The sequence below is a fragment of the Phocoena phocoena genome, chromosome 11, assembly GCF_963924675.1.
Source record: "Phocoena phocoena chromosome 11, mPhoPho1.1, whole genome shotgun sequence".
Classification (NCBI taxonomy): Eukaryota; Metazoa; Chordata; class Mammalia; order Artiodactyla; family Phocoenidae; genus Phocoena; species Phocoena phocoena.
Window position 1 is genome coordinate 60530599 of NC_089229.1, and position 19869 is coordinate 60550467.

A 19869-nucleotide genomic window follows, 5' to 3' on the forward strand; every position below is an offset into this window, starting at 1 on the left:
CCGGGAAGATCCCACATGCCGTGAAGTGGCTGGGCCCGGCCATGGCCGCTGAGCCTGCACGTCCGGAGCCTGTGCTCCGCAATGGGAGAGGCCACAACAGTGAGAGGCCCACGTACAGCAAAAAAAAAAAAAAAAAAAAAGTATTTAGGATTTAAAAGAAAGCAGGATTTAAGCAGCTGAATACAAGGAACTTCAAAGTTTCTGGGATATAACTGAAAACAGCAAGACTGCCAGGGATATTAACAAAAGACAGGCAACAAGCATTTTTAAAGATTTTTTGAAGATACAGACTAAGGGACTCATTAAAACTAAATAACCCAGGGAATCCCCTGGCAGTCCAGTGGTTACGACTCCGTGCTTCCACTGCAGGGAACCGGAGTTTGATCCCTGGTCAGGGAACTAAGATCCCACAAGCTGTGCAGTGCAGCCAAAAAAACAAAAACAAAAACTGAATAACCCAGTAAATTCACTCCTAGGTATATAATCAAGAGATATAAAAACATGTCCACACAAAAACTTGTACACAAATGCTCAAAGCAGCATTAGTCATAATAGTCAAAAAGCAGAGACAACCCAAATGTATATCAACTGATGAATGGATAAACAAAAATCGGTATACCCACACAATGAAATATTATTTGGCAATAAAAAAGAATGAAGTACTGATACATGCTACAACATGAATGAACCTTGAAAACATTACGCTAAGTGAAAGAAGCCAATCCCAAAAGACCATATATTGTATGATTTCATTTATAAGAAACATTCAGAACTGGCAAGTACATAGAGATGGCAAGTAGATTAGTGACTGTCTTGGACTGGGGATGAGGAACGAGAATGGGGCATGATAGCTAATGGGTCAAGTAGTGTTTCTTTTTGGAGTGATGAAAATGTTCTTAAATTCGAATTGTGGTGGTAGTTGCACAATTCTGTGAATATACTAAAATCCACTGAACTGTACGTTTTAAATGGGTGAATTATAGAGTATATGAATTATAGCTCAATAAAGCTGTTTTAAAAAGCAAACTATAGTTCAAAAAGTTCTTTTTTAAAAAAGGAAGGAAGGAAAAAAGAAAAGGTTCAAAGGGGAAAAGTGAAAAGAAAAAACCTACACTGTCAGGGATGAGGGGCACCACAGGAATAGGGAGACAGAAAATATTTATTTTTTATTTATTTTAATACAATAAATCTTTATTTCACCTCTGTTGTGTGCCACACACTAAATTTAGGTTCTACGGTCAAGGACCCAAACTCTAGTGAGATAAAACACAAGACAGAAAAAGGTATCTCTAGCTGCCTTTTTTGCTCTGGATGTCAGGAAGCTGAGAGACAAACCATATGTTCAAAGTAACTTTAGATATTGAAGTTACAATATCACACCCTTGTCACACTTCAAAAATAATTCTGGGCAGATAAAGTACAATGTTTACAAAAATGTCTGGAAAGAAAAGACTGGAAAAAAATTTAAAAACACTAATATTGGTTTCTTTAAATGATGGGTTGACTTCTTTATATTTTTCATATTAAACAGAATGAAAAATAAAGGGAGGGAGGGGAGTTAAATACACACACACACATATATTTAAATATGAAAAGAAAACAATTATCAAACTTTTAGGGACTTCCCTGGTGGCACAGTGGTTAAGAATCCACCAGCCAATGCAGGGGACTCGGGTTCGAGCCCTAGTCCAGGAAGATTCCACATGCCGTGGAGCAACTAAGCCCGTGAGCCACAACTACGGAGACTGCACTCCAGAGCCCATGCTCTGCAACAAAGAGTAGCCCCCACTCGCTGCAACTAGAGAAAAGCCCGCGCGCAGCAATGAAGACCCAATGCAGCCAAAAATAAATGATTAAAAGACAAAAACTTTTATAAGGCATAGACAGTAGAGATCTATGTTATGATTTTTTGAATTCATTAAAGAAACCACAAAAGAAAAGATCAATTCATTTGACATACAAAAATGAAAAGCTTCTGTATTAGAAAAAGCCAGTAAGAACTTGAGGAAGTTATTTTCAGCAAATGAATTTCTTTATTTAAAAAAAGAGCTCAGGCAAGTTCCTAAAAATATTATCATGCCAGTAGACAAGTCAACTGGTATAATCTGTAAACAAGCAGAAGGAGGGCTTCCCTGGTGGCACAGTGATTAAGAATCCGTCTGCCAATGCAGGGCACATGGGTTCGAGCCCTGGTCCAGGAAGATCCCACATGTCCCGGAACAAATAAGCCCATGGTATGTGAGATCTACTGAGCCTGCGCTCTAGAGCCCGTGAGCCACAACTACTGAAGCCCGTGAGCCTAGAGCCGCTGCTCTGCAACAAGACAAGCCACCGCAATGAGAGGCTCAGGCACCGCAGCGAAGAGTAGCCCCCGCTCACCACAACTAGAGAAAGCCAGCGCACAGCAACAAGACCCAATGCAGCCAAAAATAAATAAATAAATAAAATTAAAAAAAAAAGAACCCGCCTGCCAATGCAGGGGACATGGGTTCAAGCCCCGGTCCGGGAAGATCCCACATGCCGTGGAGCAACTAAGCCTGTGCGCCACAACTACTGAGCCTGTGCTCTAGAGCCTGCGAGCCACAACTACTGAGTCCGTGTGCCACAACTACTGAAGCCTGCGCACCTACAGCCCGTGCTCCACAACAAGATAAGCCACCGCAATGAGAAGCCTGCACACCACAACAAACAGTTGCGCCCGCTCGCTTCAACTAGAGAAAGCCTGCGCACAGCAACAAAGATCCAATGCAAACAAAAATAAAAAATAATAAACAAGGAGAAGGAAAAATATTCAACCTCACTAATAAGCAAAAACATAACTTATTTGGGGAAAGGTCAGAGTCCATAAAAATGCTCATCATTGAAAAAAATCCAACTATGGAAAAAGTCATTTGAACAGACACTCATCAAATTATTTACAACAGCAATAGAAGAAATGAATTAAAATGTAAATAAACTGTTCAAGTAACCTGATGGACTACTAGGCAGTCAGTAAAATTTATGATTAATTAAAGTATAACAATTTAGACAATATGCTTATGCTATATTACCAAACAAACCAAGAAACACATTACATGCATACTAAGAAAAAAAGCTATGCTAAAGAAACACTGGGTTGGCCACAAAGTTCGTTAGGGTTTTTCCATAGGATGTTACAGAAAAATCCGAACGAACTTTGTGGCCAACCCAATACATACATTAAAATTTATATAAAATAGAGCAAACACCAAATTGGTGACTGTAATGGGAAGTGCTATTAGTTTTGTTTTTCCCCTTTCTCCTTCTCATATTTTCTATAGTGTAATTATACAACTTTTATCATTAAAAACACCGACACAGTGAAAACAAAAATCAGCCTATGCATCTCCCCACTTTTTGGTATATTAACAGTGTTTTTTTTTGTTTGTTTGCTTTTTTCAATATATTTGGCTGCACTGGGTCTTTAGTTGCGGCACTCAGGATCTTCATTGCCACATTCGGGATCTTTTAGTTGTGGCATGTGAACTCTTAAGTTTCAGCATGTGGGACCTAGTTCCCTGACCAGGAACTGAACCCAGGGCCCCTGCTTTGGGAGCATGGAGTCTTAGCCACTGGACCACCAGGGAAGTCCCTATTTTTTTTTTTAATTTATTTTATTTCTTATTTTTTAAGTGGACCTGAAATTATCAATGTAGAACTGCTTTTTTTTTTAATTGGAGTATAGTTGCTTTACAGTATTGTGTTAGTTTCTACTGTACAGCAAAGTGAATCAGCTATACGTATACATATATACCCTCTTTTTTGGATTTCCTTCCCATTTAGGTCACTGCAGAGCACTGAGTAGAGTGCCTTGTGCTATACAGCAGGTTCTCATTAGTTATCTGTTTTATACATAGTATCAATAGTGTACATATGTCAATCTCCATTACAGCGTTTTTTAAAAATTGGTTCTTCACATTGCAGAAACTGCAGTCTTCCCTAAGTACAGGGCAATCAGCACAATGATTGCAAAGGCTCTCACCAGTAGGTGTCGCTGTAACTAAGTGATAGGTGTTTTAAAAGCCCACCCTCCCAGGGAAGTGTTGAGGAGGAAGAAAAAAAGAGGGGAAAGGTGGGCAGTGTACGCACAAATTTTAAATGGGACCATTTGAAGAACTATAATTCAGATGTGTCTCCATCAAAACTACATTTTTCCCCCCCAGTTTTGGTAATGCTTCCTTTACTAAACACTCTCTGGTTTTACATTATCCATCGTCAATCCAAAGGTACACATTTCCTTATTTTTCATGTCCAAGAAAACTAAGGATTTGAAAATTTGATCATCATTAGTAACATACCAAAATTCTTATAAATTCCAAGACTTTCACTTACTTCCCATCTCTGTCAACATCATTCCATAGTGAAAACTGTTTTTCAAGACAGAGAAGTGAACTAAAATTGCCTTATCTTTCTGCCAGCTCTCACCATAGTGATAATTTCCTGGGAAAGGGACGCACTTTAACATCCCTCGCAAACTAGCTATAATTATCTATTATTATTCAGACTGTTATGATTTAAAATTCTTTTAAATATATAATATATACCAGAGGAAAGCTGTGGAGAAGGAGCATAAAGCTTAAGAGAACATAGTTGGGAATTCTCTGCTGGTACAGTGGTTAGGACTCTGTGCTCTTACTGCTGAGAGCCCAGGTTCAATCCCCAGTCAGGGAACTAAGTTTTAAATTCTTATTAAAATTTTTTTTTTGGCTGGGCTGTGCTACTGCAAGTCGCACGGCCCAGCCAAAAAAAAAATTTTAATAAGAATTTTAAAAATAATAAAAAATTTTAAAAGACACCCTTTTTTAAAAAAAGAGAATACAGTCGTTTGGTTTAGTAAGAACACGAAAGTGATACAATAAATAGGAGAATGAGAAAAATTAATTTTGGACTTATTTCATGCCTCTATCACTTCCCTGATTAAAGGAGAGATGAACACAATCCTAACCACTGGACCACCAGGGAATTCCCTTAACTGACTTTCGAACTGTTCATATTCAACTGACATTTTAAATTACTGAGAGCCTCTGATGATTAAAATTAATAAGGGCCATTACATACACTGTAATGCACTATAATGGTGCAGTTGGACAAACTTAGGTATGAATCCTGGTTTCACCACTTATTAGCCAAGGAACCTCTCTGAGCCTTACTTTCCTCAAGGGCAAAAAGGATACTGGGATAACTAATAAAAATTAAAATACAGCATACCTAGCATTGTTCCTGGCACTTAGGAGGTACTCAGTAAGTCACTGTATATTAAGAAAATAAAAAGGCTAAATGTGACTTTTAATGTTTTTTTCCTCCCATCTACACATGTACCATTACTACCCACAGTATGTTCTTTTGAATTTACCTAGGGGAGTTGTAACACCAAATTGTATCATTAGTGTTTAAAACAGCAGCAATAAATACTGTAAAACAAAGAATAAAATGCACAGTAATCTAGTATTTTGTTTCTAACCACTGGATTTACCACTGAAAAAGGATAATCATATCGAAGTCTTCAAATTATACATAATTCCCATTAAAAATAGCCTGGGGTTGATTAGTAATGCAGAAATAACTGTTTTGAATACACTGTATACTTCTGAAAGGAGAAAGAAGCTGTGGATAAAATTTCACGTTTTCAGAAATTTTCCTAGATAAAATATAGCAAGGAGATGCTGTTTGATGATAAAGCATGAAAGAATGCTGAAGCAAAGTAGAGATGTACATAGTAAAGATAAGTACCTCAAACTCAAGTATACTAGAGGCTTTCGCTAACAAGACCAAATTAATTTCTCTAGTAAGGCCTGAAGAAAAATGAATAATAGTAGCCATCTATCATGTTCTGTAAATAACAGTCTAAAAAATATTTATAGTACTATTAACAGTAATGAAAACCAAAAAGGGGGTGAAAATATCCCAAATTCTACCATCACAACAAATCAACTATTATTATCCTTTTCATCTTCCCCTCAATTACTATTCATTTGCACAAATAAACTTTATATATTTATAACCATAATACAGTAACATTAAGCATAAAAATCTGAATTAATATTAAGAAGTAACTCTTCAGGGGACTTCCCTGGAGGTCCAGTGGTTAAGACTCTGCGCTTCCAATGCAGGGGGTGCAGGTTCGATCCCTGGTTGGGGAACTAAGATCCCACATGCCACTCGGCGGGGCCAAAAAAAAAAAAAAGGAAGTTAACTCTTCAGCTCCATACCATCCTGAGATCCCTGAAGTGACAATGTAAATAGGCACCTACATATTGGGTACCTTTTAATGATAGGGCTCTCTAAGTTTATACCCACAGTGCAATTATATAATCTGATACAGTACAGCTGACATTTTTTTGTTTTTCAAGAAGGCACCTTTTATTTATTTACTTAAATTTACTTATTTAACTTATATTTATTTTTGGCTGCGTTGGGTCTTCGTTGCTGCACACGGGCTTTCTCTAGTTGCGGCGAGCGGAGGCTACTCCTCGTTGCGGTGCATCGGCTTCTCACTGTGGTGGCTTATCTTCTTGCGGAGCACGGGCTCTAGGTGCATGGGCTTCAGTAGTTGCGGCACGCAGGCTCAGTAGTTGTGGCTCACGGGCTTAGTTGCTCCGCGGCATGTGGGATCTTCCCAAACCAGGGCTCGAACCCGTGTGCCCCGCACTGGCAGGCCGACTCCCAACCACTGCACCACCAGGGAAGCCCCCAGTTGACATTTTAAACCTCCCAAGCATAAACCCCAAGGTAACTTTTTAATATGAGAATTAGACTTCTCCTTGTCTTAATTTGTCCAGTTTACTAGATAAATACTAAGCAGATACTCTATTTATATCTAGTGTTACAGAAACACATCACAGCTTTAAACCGTCAATGACAATATGACAAAAGAATAAAAGATGGAAATGCTACTCCATGAAAATATACAGATGTTCACCTATGCATTTGTGAATTCCTTTTCCTAAACTGGTTTCCTTCAACTTTTGCTTAATATGGCAATGAATAATTCAGATGTATGCATTTTATTTAACATATTCTGAGTTTTCTGTTCTGTTCTTTTAATACTGATTATGTAATAAATGAATCAGCTAACATACTCTTGAGGACTTATTCTAAGAAAATGATTTAAAATGAGAAAACTGGACTTCCCTGGTGGTGCAGTGGTTAAGAATCCGCCTACCAATGCAGGGGACACGGCTTTGAGCCCTGGTCCTGGAAGATCCCACATGCCGCAGAGCAGCTGAGCCCGCATGCCACAACTACTGAAGCCCGTGCGCCTAGAGACCGTGCTCCGCAACAAGAGAAGTGCAATGAGAAACCCGCGCACCACAATGAAGAGTAGCCCTCGCTAGCTAGCTGCAACTAGAGAAAAGCCCACATGCAGCAATGAAGACCCAACGCAGCCATAAATAAATAAATAAATAAATAAAATGAGAAAACTATATGTTCTATTATATTCTATATTTAAAATACAGGAAATCTTGAAACTGCCTGAATATTTGACAAAAGAGAAATAAACTGTGGCAAACAACTTGATATAATATTATGCAGTAATTTAAAATCACCCCTCTGAAAGTGAAATATAAAACAAGGATCCCTACTATTGTGACTCTTATTTAAAAAGACAAGAATGAAATGAGGTACAAATATTAAAAAGGAGTAGGTAAAATTATTTGTAGATGACATGACAGTATACCTGGAAAATAACTAAAAATCACTAAAGAAAGTCACTAACAATTATTGAAAGCAATAAGATTGTAATACAGCCATTTTAAAATTAACACACAATAAGTCAATAGGCTTCCTATATACAAATAAGAGCCAGTTAGAAATAAAATGGAAGAAAAGATCCTATTTGCAATAGCAACGAAAACTATACAATACGAAGCTTAAAGTTAGCAAGAAATGTGTAGGATCAATAAGAAAATAATGAAAGTATAGTATGAGTCAATCAAAATAAAAATTCCAAAAGATTTTATTAGGGGAACCTGACAAAATATGTCCAATTCATCTGAAAGAATAAGAGACTAATTAGGAAAAAAAAATTTTAAGTAGTAATAAGGGAAAATATTAAAACTTTCATAAAGGAAGAATTATTAAAACAAAGTGTCAGGCTTCCCTGGTGGCGCAGTGGTTGAGAGTCCCCCTGCCGATGCAGGGGACACGGGTTCGTGCCCCGGTCCGGGAGGATCCCACATGCCGCGGAGCGGCTGGGCCCGTGAGCCATGGCCGCTGAGCCTGCGCATCCGGAGCCTGTGCTCCGCAATCGGAGAAGCCACAACAGTGAGAGGCCCGCGTACAGCAAAAAAAAAAAAGTGTACAATTAGGTGGCATTTAGTGCATTCACGATGTTGTGCGACTACCACCTCCCTCTATTTTCAAAACTTTCATCACCCTAGAAAAGCCCCTCTGTCCATTAACGAGTCACTGCCCACTCTCCCCTCACCCCATCTTCTGGCAATCACTGTCTCTATGGATTTTCCTATTCTAGATATTTCATATAAATGGAATCATACAATATGTGACCTTTTTTTGTCTGGCTTCTTTCACTTAACAGAATGTTTTCCAGGTTCACTCACATTGTAGCATGTATCACTACTTCATTTCTTTTTATGGCTGAATAATATTTCATCAAATGGATATACTACTTTTGTTTATCCATTGGACATTTAGGTTGTTTCCACCTTTTGGGTATTATGAATAGTGCTGCTACAAACATCTGTGTACAAGTTTCTGTGTGGATGTACGTTTTCATTTCTCCTAGAAATATACCTAGAAGTAGAATTGCTCACTTACAAAATTTTAATCTAGAAAGTATAAACAACAATATTCACCAGAGCATTACTTATGACAGTGAAATTTTAGAAAAAAAAGTGTATCAGTAGGGTTAAGCATATCCTAGTACAAACATACTAAGGAATTCCCATACAATCATTTAAAATGATGATGTAGATGTATATTTATTATTATTTATGGAAAATATGTTTATGGTATTCTATTCAGTAAATATAGGATTATGGAGAATTGTGAATAGTATGATTCTACTTCATAAAACAATATGCAGACTTCTTTGTAAATTGTACACAAAGGTACAAAAAGATATCTGGAAGGATGATCACCAAAATTTCAAAAGTGATTTTCTTTGGATAGTTAATGTTCAATAAATTTTTACTTTACTTTCATTATTATTTGAATAATATTTACTTTACTTTCAGTATTATTTGCATTGTTTAATGTTTTTACCAATATCGCTTAAACAGGTTACTTAAAAAGATATTTAGGGAGTTACCTGGTGGCCTAGTGGTTAGGATTCTGGGCTTTCACTGCCTCGGCCTGGGTTCAATCCCTCGGGAACTGAGACCTCATAAGCCACGCAGCATGGCCAAAAAAATAAAATATTTTTTTCCTATCCTCAAAGGTAAGTTTTCTAATTTTAGCTCTATAGATATTTATAAAGTGAATGCTTTGAATTTCCCCATTTCCCACAATGAAACTGTAATTTACATAGCAGTGTGCATAACCAGTGTTCTCCTTTTAGATCATTTATTCTGCACCTATATGTTTATGGTACCAAACATGCTCTGTATAGAGAAAAACAGAGGTGGTTCCTGCCCTTCAGGCATTTAAGATCTAAAACACTGACATACCTAAAACTGTACAAAGAGCAGCTAACAAATGTCTTAGATATTTGTTTGTATGTATTTGTACATCTGTGAATTTACATCACCAGAAAGAACTGAGCAGCTATAATCATCCTTGTTCTTAGATGAACAGAAGTCAAGAAATTCCAAAATCACTAAATTGAGTCGGTTCAGACCTAACCAGTTTCTCAATTTTTTACTTTCCTTTTGCGATAGAAGATTAAAACAAGTGAGTTTACACACACAACCATTACTTGATAAAACATACAGTTCAGCAGCAATTATAAAAATTTTTAGAAGGGCAGACAAATCTTGTGAGCTTTAATAATATTTATAATGTACCATTTTGTGACCTGGGATATGGGTAAAAGAATATCCACTGTATTATCCTTTACACCTGCCTAGATGTCTTAAATTATTTCACAATCATTTTTGAAGTGTTGAGTTTTTTCTCGGGGGGTGGGGGTGAGATAGGTGAGACAGGAATTAGCTGAGATTACAAAAGGAAGTAAAACAGTGATTGAGTAAAACCAAGTTCTAGAAAGGTAAAAGGAAAAAATAAAATTGTTTTAATGTACAGAAAACCAAACAACTCTTAAGAAAATAGGGACAGAAAAATGATTCATTGAAACAGAAATTGAGAAACCTAATTATCATTATATGAAGTGTCAACAAAGTGTTCATCAAGGAGAATGTTTTTCTATCAAACAGTCTACATCAAGTTCATAACCAGGCCAACGAGAGATGAAGAAACAGAAAATCCATGGGTAATCTTAAAAACCTCTACTGTCAACTACTGTTTTTACTAGAATGGTTTATGAAAGAACAAAGCATACTGGTTGGAATTTACTTCCTTTGGCAGTTGTGGTAGTTCAATGACTACACCAATGGACAAGAAACATAATGGGTGAGAAAGAACGTGAAGGTCTAGACACAACAACTTGAAAGAGCTGCCTTCAACTAACTGATTAAAATCCTACTTTTAAATGGATGGAAGACAGAACTTTTATTGAGAGGTGGGCACTAATATGTGTTGAGCACCTATTATGTGCTCTCGCATGTTCTCTACCTCATTTAATCTTAATAATCCCATGGGGGTAAATATTAATACTAACTAACGCTCTTTTACAGATAAAGAAACCTCAGCTCATAGCGGATGAAGAACTTCCCCTAAGTCACATAGCCAGTAAGAAGCAAAGTTATGATTTGGATCCTAGTGTATCACTCCCCTGTCTACACTGAATATCTCATTCAGGACAAACTTTCTTTTTCTTTCACAAAGGATTTTTAGTTACTTCTAGTTTCAGAGCTGGAGTTATTTCATCCAGCTAAACTGTTCAATCTTATACTACACAGAATGTGAGACTTGTTCATCTGCAAAAACAGTATTTAAAACAAAAAACAAACCGCAGTATTTTGGCTTTAAGATCCCACTTACAGTCAGTCATCTATAACTTCCCATCCAGAAGAGTACTAACCAAGTAGAAAAACTTTTCCCAACAACTGTTCCCAATCTCCCAACAATTTTGTGGATTTTTATATTGTACTTTCAAAGAGTCATTTCATTTTCCCTCCTAACAGCAGCATAGCAAACAGGAAAAAAAAGAAAAAACAGTACTCTTTAGTGAGTGCCTGTGTTTGTTCAATAGTACCAACATCTCACGGGAGGTTGGGAATAGAAATGGGGGTGGTGTGGAGGTGGTATAAGAAAACAGGAGACATGACACAATGTGACTCATTTATAAACAGAACCATTCATGTGCAGCAGTAGCTTTCATTTTCAGCCTCCATTTCAGGTTTCAGAAGGCAGCTGCATGGGCCTGATGGTGGTTTTGAACCAGAACTAGAAAAGCCTTAGAACTTGACTTCTGAACAGAAGCTCATGTTTTCCAAACATAACATTTATATTTTTGTTTCCTCTAGGTACAATATTGTAGAGCATGCTGAGCACAATGCCAGGTATCTCCAAACCATCTGCTCTACTGTGGTCCTGGGATACCTTGCTTTTATGAGGGGGTCTTCAGATGATGCAACATTAGTAGTCCTTCAGTAACATTCTCATTAAGAGAATCATTCTGGACAATACTATCTATAATACTGACGCTTTATGGAGCTAAAAAAATGAAAAGTTTGTTTAAGTTTGAGGCTTAGCTTTTTGGAAAGGGACCAATTTCTTGGGTGGTACCACTTTTAAACAGCATCAAACTCCTTTGCAAGCAAAGCTATGATTAAAACCAAACAGTCCATGGAGTAAAAATTTTCAACGCTAGGAAAGAAGTACGGGAAATGAAAGTGCCTATCTCATGTAACCCTTATTACATGTGCCTATTTCTTAAAGTTTAAATGCCTATTTCTTCAATTTTTATGGTAAAACCCATCTAGATAATGTAATATGATAATACTTTATAATGTCTCCATTCTGGTTATTACAATAAAATTTTAAGACTTAAGTCAATTATTCATCAGAATGTTTTCAGGAATAAATCAAAGAACCATCAGTAATTTAAGTCTGGATGCATCTGAATTTCACATTTCAGTTAAAAATAATACAATGTGGGGACTTCCCTGGTGGCGCAGTGGTTGAGAATCCACCTGCCAATGCAGGGGACACAGGTTCAAGCCCTGGTCCAGGAAGATCCCACATGCCGCGGAGCAACTAAGCCAATGCACTACAACTACCGAGCCTGCGCTCTAGAGCCTGCGTACCACAACTACTGAAGCTCACATGCCTAAAGCCCGTGCTCTGCAACAAGAGAAGCCACCGCAATGAGAAGCCTGCGCATCGCAAAGAAGAGTAGCCCCCGCTCAGGCAACTAGAGAAAGCTCGCGTGTAGCAGCGAAGACCCAACACAGCCAAAAATAATAAATAAATAACATAAATATAAAAAATGCATAATAAACGACCCTTCACAATCCGGCCCCAATTTCCCTTAAAAAAAAAAAAAACAGGGCTTCCCTGGTGGCGCAGTGGTTGAGAGTCCGCCTGCCGATGCAGGGGACACGGGTTCGTGCCCCGGTCTGGGAGGATCCCACATGCCGCGGAGCGGCTGGGCCCGTGAGCCATGGCCGCTGGGCCTGCGCGTCCGGAGCCTGTCCTCCGCAACGGGAGAGGCCACAACAGTGAGAGGCCCGCGTAACGCATAAAAAAAAAAAAAAAAAAAAAAAAACAACATTGTACCTGCTGTATTAAAAAAATAATAAAATCAGGACTTCCCTGGTGGCACAGTGGTTAAGAATCCACCTGCCAATGCAGGGGACATGGGTTCGATCCCTGGTCTGGGAAGATCCCACATGCCACGGAACAACTAAACCATGCACCACAACTACTGAGCCTGTGCTCTAGAGCCCGCGAGCCACAACTACTAAGCCCGCAACAAGAGAAGCCACTGCAGCAATGAGAAGCTTGCGCACTGCAATGAAGAGTAGCCCCTGCTCGCCACAACTAGAGAAAGCCCACACGCAGCAACAAAGACCCAATGCAGCCAAAAATAAATAAATAAAATAAACTTATTAAAATAAAATTAAAATTAAATTAAATTTTTTTGTCGTGCCGCACAGCTTGTGGGATATTAGTTCCCCGACCAGGAATCAAACCCACGCCCCCTGCAGTGGAAGCTTGGAGTCCTAACCACTGGACCGCCAGGGAATTCCCTATCATGACAATTTTTCATGTGCAATCTTAAACGGTAATAATTCCTGTCTCAAATCTCAATCCTTGAGCTTCATTTTAAGCATCTTACATTACAAATATCCGTATTTAAATAATGTAAAAGCAGCTGGATATCAGCTATAGTGTATTAATGATCTTGCTCCATTAGATTACGAAATCTGGAAATAATTTTATAGGAAATCTGTAAATAATCTTATCTGGAAATAATCTTATAGTCAGACAAAAAAGCTTAAAATGTAGTTCTAACTGAAAACATAGTATGGAAATGTAGTTTTTTAAAATCTTTGTTTATAGAAGCTAAAAGCAAAGCTACAAAATACATTTCCTCAGAAAATTAAAAACAGAATTACTTGGGAGTTCCCTGACGTTCCGCTGGTTAGGACTTGGCGCTTTCACTGCCGGGGCCCAGGTTCAATCACTGGTCGCAGAACTGAGATCCCCGCAAGCCGCACGGCACGGCCAGAAATAAATAAATAAATGAAAAAATTAAAAATTAAAAAAAATAGAATTACCATATGATCCAGCAATCCTACTTCTGGGTATATATCCAAAAGAACTGAAAGCAGGATCTCAAAGAGATATTTGCACACCCAAGTCACAGCCACACTATTCACCATTGCCAAGAGGTGGAAGAAAGCCAAATGGCCATCACAGATGAACGGATAAAGAAAATGTAGTATATACATACAATGGAATATTATTCAGCATTAAAAAGGAAGGAAATCCTGTCACATGCTACAATACGGATGAGCTTACAAGACATTATGCTAGATGAAATAAGCTTGTTGCAAAAAGACAAATACCCTATGATTCCACTTACATGAGGTATCTAAGGTAGTCAAATTCATAGAAATACAAAGTAGAACCTACTTTGTATGGCTGCAAGGGGCTGGGAAGAGGGGGAAATAGGATTTTAATAGGTATAGGTAGTGTTTCAGTTTTGTAAGATGAAAAAGTTTTAGAGATCTGTTGCATAACAATGTGAACATACTTGATATCACTGAACTGTAAGTACACTTTAAAATGGTTAAGATGGTATGTATATTTTATGTTATGTGGTTTTTACCACAACTAAAAATAATTATTTAAAAATATCTATATTACTTTTCATATTCTTTTGTTTTAATCAATTTTTCCTAAAACTACATAAATGCTAGGGATTTAACAGCAACCAAGCAAAAATATCATTAAGTACATCACAATATATATACAAATCTCTTTCCTCTTTCCATGCATCTTCTTTTACAAACTTGAGCCAAAATTATAAGTAGAAGTAAAAACAAGTATTAAAGGACATGACAGCATTTTTATTTTTTTTTTTAAATAAATTTATTTTATTTTTGGCTGCGCTGGGTCTTTGTTGCTGTGCATGGGCTTTTCTCTAGTTGCGATGAGCAGGGACTACTCTACATTGCGGTGCGCGGGCTTCTCGTTGCACTAAGTGTAGGTAACTATAACGCAACAGCAACTGGAGCTCCAAGAAGGCCCGGGAACATACCTGTTTCAATGAATTCCAAGAGCCTAACACATCTGACACACAATAAATGCTCAATAAATTTTGCTAAAATTCAGACTTCCCTGGTGGCGCAGTGGTTAAGAATCCGCCTGCCATTGCAGGGGACACGGGTTTGAACCCTGGTCTGGGAAGATCCCACATGCCGCGGAGCAACTAAGCCTGTGTACCGCAACTACTAAGCCTGCGCTCTACAGCCCACGAGCCACAACTACTGAAGCCCGTGCGCCTAGAGCCCATGCTCTGCAACGAGAAGCCACTGCAATGAGAAGCACATGCACCACAATGAAGAGTAGCCCCCATCACCGTAACTAGAGAAAGCCCGCATGCAGCAACAAAGACCCAACACAGCCAAAAATAAACAAATAAATTTATTTAAAAAAGAGAGTAGTAGTGTAGTGGAAAGGATACTGATCTGAAGTCAGAAGACCTCTATCACTCTGCAAATTTTGTCAGTGACCTTTGGCAAGTCACTGAATCTTTCTACACCTTAGGTTTCCAAAAGGAGGGTATTGGAGGCACTTCCTTGGTGGCACAGTGGCTAAGACTCCATGCTCCCAATGCAGGGGGCCCGGGCTCGATCCCTGGTCGGGGTACTAGATCCCACATGCATGCCGCAACTAAGGAGCCCACGAACTGCAGCTAAGGAACCCGCCTGCTGCAACTAAGACCCAGCACAACCAAATAAATATATTTTTTTAAAAAAAGGAGGGAATTGGAGGGGATCCTCACCCCCCTTCTAAGCAATCCAAACAGGGTCAAGTTAATGAAGAACATATGGAATAATCTGAAATGATCCATCTCAATAGCATTTAACCTTACTTAGATTATTTGCAGCAAATATTTGATTTCCTGTGAAAACCGTTTAAAATTTTTTTTTCAGAGATGTAGATTTTTTGTTTTGTTTTTCTGTTGTTTTGGCCTCACCTTGCGGCTTGCAGGATCTCAGTTCCCTGACCAGAGAATGAACCCAGGCCCATAGCAGTGAAAAGAGCCGAGTCCTAACCACTGGACCACCAGGGAATTCCTTCAGAGATGTAGATTTTTAACTGAGTTCTCTCATCTTGTAATGGGCAAGTCTTTGTCTTGACCTGGATATTTTATATTTTAACCGCTTCTTTGAAATCATTAAATTATTATTTATTTTGCACACAGATATAGGGTGAGAAGGATTCATAGTAAATTAGACAGGCACGCCCAACTTGTCAAACGAGTTATACTATGCAGTTTCCATAAGCCACTCAGAGTTTAAAACACACTGGAGTGAGGGACTTCCCCAGTGGTCCAGTGGTTAAGACTCCACGCTCCCAGTGCAGAGGGCCCAAGTTCGATCCCTGGTCAGGGAACTAGATCCCACATACATGCTGCAACTAAAAATCCTGCACACCACAACAGAGATCCGTGCCGCAACTAAGACTGGGAACAGCCAAATAAATAAACGAATATTTTTTAAATAAATAAATAATTAATTAAAATTAAAAAACACTGGAAGGAAAAGTATAAATTCAAATTACAGCCCAGATTTGCAACCAACTCTGAAGAAAAAAACTTTCTTCAGAAACTTTTTCAGGGTCTTTTAAGGGGCCCAATTCTTAAAACCTAGAATAGTATTAACAATGTAGTCATAGTGTGGCATATACCTTTTAAATAATGCCTCAGAACACCAGGGCCTGTATAATAATGCTAAATGTTACAGAAAGGGATAGTACTATTGTGATATCCCTTCTGTATGAAATATGAAAAATATGCCTGTTTTTCAATTAAACAGCAAATTGAAAAATTTCAACTAATTATTATCTATTAATGTTTACAGACACCCAGCCAGTAACTTACAAAGCGTTATGTAATAAAGCTTTTCTACAGATGTTCATCTTACATTTAAAACATTTTCAAGGAGGGAAAACAAAACAATCAGAAGCAAGGAATGAGCAGAACTAAATTTTTAGTGCCAACATTTATATGCTACTTTACAAAGTAGAACAATTAAAGGGAAAGGGAGATATGAGAACAGATACTAAAATTTTCTGAAACACTAGGCACCCTTGTGCTCGTTATTTAATTAAGAACTAAAATGGCCACATTACACAATGCAACAGGATTTAACAATGACGTCATTGACAGAAAGCCACTGGAATGAATAAATAGGAGCAATTGAAAAGGTCTCAAGACTGCCTTCTCAGTCTTTTCAAATCAATCAAGGCGCCTAGGTTTTAAAGGAGACCTTTTCTACTTAAACTGAACTCGTTTAAAAAGCACTTAAAAAATCACACTAGGAATCAAATATAATATTAGATACAACAAATGATGCAGAAACATTTTATATTTGATAAAAGTATTATTTTAAAATAGAAAATTCTCTTGTATGACCTTTTGCACTAGAATGTTAATTTTGAACACATTTAAATCCTCTAAACCTACTTATCACTAATGTTCAAATGAACTAGTCTAAAATACAACTCTCTTAACAAATTAGGTCTCAGCAATCTGACCCCAAGTTTAGCGACACTTGGCAAACCAACTCTGGTATCGCATTCAACTTAACTTCTAAGAGGAGACATTTTCCTGACCCCGATAAAAGTGAGCAGATGTGAAATTTTTATTTTTAGTGCCTGAAATTTGCTTCTTGAGTGAATTATAGCCATCAAGGAAATGTGCTCTATTCTCTTGCCAAAGCCCACCCCTGCACTCTTTATTAGGCAGAACTCCCACAAAGTCATCCAAACTAAGTCTTTCAAAACCAGGCCCCTCCCCAACCTGGGGGAAGAGTTTTCTGGATTTAGCAGTGGCTGAGAAAAAATCTGAAGCTTTAAGCTTAAAAAAAAAAACAAAAAAAACAAAAAACCAAGATCTTTGAGCATATGACTAGAAAATGAAAGGGAAAAGGGTGCTGATAAAGGGGAAAGGGTGTTGATTAAAAAACAAAAGCTGCTAACTTAAAAAACAACAAAAACTAAGAGCCTATAGATCATTTCACCGTCTGGAAACTAAACTCAGTTTACTGGGTGGTCTCTTCTTCACTACCACCCACCAGGGGCAGAGCTGTGAAAAACAGGAATACAGAGATGGCGGGCTTATTTGGTTCTAAGTTTGTGCCTTTGCCTGTATATTCAAGCAAACAAACATAGTGAAAGTCAAAATGAGAGCTTAGAAGATTTTTAAACGTTACTTTTAAAAAGTAATAAATGTGGGAATTCCCTGGCAGTCCAGTGGTTGGGACTCCTTGCCTCCACTGCTGGGGGGCGGGGGGGGGGGGGGGGGGGGGGGGGGATGGGTTCCTTAGATCCCTGGTTGGGTAACTAGGATCCCACAAGCTGTGCAGTGTGGCCAAAAAAAAAAGAAAGAAAAAGAAAGAAAAGTAAACATACTAAGCTGCAGTCTTCCACAACCATGTAATAATAATGTCTCACTTTGCAGAGTGCTATCTACCTACCTCTCTGTATGTTGTAGCTTACAACATGATTTCATATCCAAAGCTCTTTCCACTACATCATACTGCCAAGAGGTTGAGTTTTTCTAATAAAATAACTATATACCAGAAAAACCATATATCACAAATAACTATATATGAGACACTTTGTAGCAGCCACACAACAGCTAAGGAGCACTAAGCTTCCAGGAAATGACTTTATTATCTTTCATTAAGGCTGAAGTCAGATCAATTGAAGGGGAAAAAAATGTTGCACAAGTATGACTAACCAGAAAGTAAGAAACATGTATCTTCAGAAACCACTATTAATAAAGCAATCTCAACTCTCACAAAATGGCCTTTCAGAGCCTCATTCTCTCCTTAGTGAATGACAAACTGCTGCTACCTTACAAAAAGGCATGCATTTTCTAGAGCTCAGAGACCATCAGTAACAGCTAGGTCGGTAGCCCTATCTTATGACATAGTAAATGGCAGACTTCCCGAGAGCATGATTTAGCAATGAAAGTGTCTCAGAACTGTTCCTTAGAGCTGAAGTTATAAACCGTTTAAAAATTGCAAGGATCCAAATTATTACTAACTAGAACAATCTCAGTTTTGCTTTCCTTTGAAGAGCAAAACTGCTGGATACAACAACCTAAGAGCAAAGAGAAAGCAAACACACAAATGTAGATTACCCAGAAAGTGTCTAATTTTCCAGGCTGTTGGGTTCAGTTTTTATTAAACTTTTCCCATTTCTACTCCCATAATTTTTAGCCTATAAAAAACTTGCCAGCTCTAGAGCCTTAAATTTCAAAGAAACAAAAATATCTTTTCCGAAACATTTTAAACAGTCTAAAGGATTTCTCATGTCCCAAGTTAAAACTAACAGGGAATGAATGCCCCAGACTAGAACTAACAGCAACTAGTCTCATCACTTAAGTGCTTCCCAGTATCTCAAAGTACTCATCTAGAAAATAAGGCAGTTGTATGAGACAATTTTCTCAGGTCCCTTCCAGCTCTAACTTTCTATTCCAAGATCTCCAATTCACTAAGAAAATTACTGTCTGTTAAGGCTCAAAATGTACTAATTTTAAACACACTACAAGACTGTAAGAAAGTAGGGAACTTGAGCAGACCTCCCCAGCACAGATTTTCCTAAACTGCAAGAGGCAGGAAATATGGTTGCCTATTTGTTATCCTCTCTTACATAAGAACCAGTCTAAACGGAATGAGAACTCTATAATAAAAGTAAACAGTTAATAAACCCACACATATTCCAACAGAAGTAGAAGTTTGGTGGTATTAAACTATTTCCCAACATAACTTGTATATATCATGCCAGAATATAAAAATGTGTATGTATCCTAATGTGCTTTATTAAAGATTAGCTCCATCACCATGAAATTTAAAATGATAAATTCTAAATAAACTTTCACCTTTTAAAATAAATGTTTTAAATTTCAAATTAACCAATACTAGTGAACATAGTTCAAAATAAATGACTGAATAGTAGCATCAACTGATTCAACATACATTCCAATATATACCTCTTCCCTGACGACTCTTTCCCCTTCAAAGTTCTCCTGATTCCCAACTCCTCTCAGCTCCACCTCCCCAACTCCATTCTGGTCCCCACTCC

At 37.9% G+C, this 19869-nt stretch overlaps 1 protein-coding gene across 3 annotated transcripts in view; it reads right to left on the reverse strand.

Moving 5' to 3' along the window:
• Positions 1-19869, reverse strand: part of SP1 (Sp1 transcription factor) — a 41225-nt gene that overhangs the window by 17353 nt on the left and 4003 nt on the right. The window lies entirely within an intron of this gene.